Genomic DNA, 2,173 nt, shown 5'->3' with positions numbered 1-2,173 from the left:
TGCTCCCTCTCCGCCGACTCTGAAATCTACTTTGCCCGCGATTCTCTTCTTTTGCAGGCTTGCTTGCGTTCCTTGTGGGATCTTATCCGCCGCGGCACGCCCTTTTGCTAATTGGTAACGTGAATAGGTTTTCGAGAGGTTGGGTTTTCGAGAGGATTTTTCTTTTTTTCTTTTTTTTTTGAGGTCGTATCAAAAAATTGAAGGGACGAAGAGATGGCTCCTTTTAGGAAGAGTAGGAAGTATTAACGAAATTTCTTTTTTTTTTTTAATTTGCATATAAAGGTTGAATTAATTTAGAAAATTGTCAGGAAAGAATTTAGAAGCCAATCAATTTATCAGTCAACTAGATATATACACTCGATTTTCTTTAATATTCAAATCCATTTCGTGGAACGTTTTATCGTGGATCGTCCCTTTCTTTTTTCCTCTCCAAATAATAATAATAAATTCGAAATCTTCATAGTTTCATCCTCACGAATTGACAAGTATCGCACAAGGAAAAAGAAAAATTCGTATTGTAAAGAATATTTTTGAAAGACGTGTCCAATCGACGACGCAAAAAAAAAGGGTTTCGATTTTTTCGAGATCGAGATTTTTCGTGGAATCGATCGTCCAATGGCGAGTCAACAAACTTGCGCCATTATTTACAGGCATTATCGCGCGGAGGGTGCGTAAACAGGGACATTTGGCCCCGCTCCTACGTTGAAAATCGACCGGTGACAAATCACCGGCGGAACGCAAAAAAGCCTCAACCAAATTTACTTGTCTTTTAACGGGGTAAATACTTTTCCCCCGATTTCCAACCACGCTTTGTTTACGCTCTGTAAACGATATTATATATATCCCTCGTGAAAATGCGTTTAATGAATTCCATTGGAGGAAAAAAAAAAAAAAGAAAGAAAGAAAGAAAGAAAGAAAGAAAGAAAGAAGGAAAGAAGAAAATTTAATCGAAAGCACGTTGTTCCATCCCATGGACGCGACGTATCGTATCGTTTTATCGACGCTCTGAAATTTTATAGCCCATTATACTTCCAATGCGGTGTTGAGTTTTAAGTTTTTATCGCGTTAGAATTATATCCGCTTTATTCTGGTATGTTTAACGTTTTAAAAAAAGAAGAAAGTAAATAAATTAAAATGATATCGTTTCGAGTTACGATAGTGATTCGATCTCGTTGGAATAAAATTATATTTATTTATGATTATGAAAAACTTGTTCGCAAGTTTTTAATACGTAACCTTTTCTTTCAATACGCAAAGACGAAAATAGGAAAAAAAAATATATGTTGATATCTTTATCCACTTTATCCACGTTCACTCTCGCCAGTTTCTTCCAAGTTAACTATTAACCGATTCGAAGGCGTACGCGCCAGATGCGTCGCTCGATATCTGCCCTAAAGTGGCGCACCAGACGTATTTTAAATAGAAACGAGAATCGTTTGCTACGCGATAAAATAGAGATAAAAAAAATCGAAGTGGAACGAAAAAATAATTTTAGAATCCTCTCCAACAATATCCAATCCTGTTTTACAACTCACATAAACATCACCGATAAATCCAATCGTAACTATCATCTCGTCGTCTCGTATTCGTTCAATTTCTCTTTGAACTTATACAAACGTGTCATCCACATATATATATATATATATATATATACACACACACATATACGTATTCGAACAAAGTTTCATTTCGCGCCATCTACAATCTTCCACGAGTTCACTTCGAACAAGAACATAACGAAAATTCATCATTGATAGTAGAACGTCGAATTATTCGAATACAGTCGAGTCACGCTTCGTATGACGCTTCAATTAATTACCTGATATATTTATATTCATAGCGTCAATAAATAAACGAATCAAAAAAATACAAAAAAATATTTCGAATCCATCTGAGTGGAATATTATATCTGTTACGTAAAGATATAAACGAGCTTACAATTTCGCCTTAAATATACTTAAACTAAATGTAACCTAAATTCTATACTCCATTATCATTATCATTTCTTTAATTAAACGCTACGTCCCTTATCTAATCCATCCTATCCTGATTTGGCGATCGAAAATCGACGTTCCACCGTACGTACGAATCAAAAGTCACAAGTGGAGGAAAGAAAGAAAGAAAGAAAGAAAAAGAAGAGAAACTCGGAAAAAGGAAAGAACGAAGGGAGGAA

The sequence above is a fragment of the Apis dorsata genome, unplaced genomic scaffold (assembly GCF_000469605.1).
Source record: "Apis dorsata unplaced genomic scaffold, Apis dorsata 1.3 scaffold_162, whole genome shotgun sequence".
NCBI lineage: Eukaryota > Metazoa > Arthropoda > Insecta > Hymenoptera > Apidae > Apis > Apis dorsata.
Note: the sequence above shows the minus strand (reverse complement) of the source record.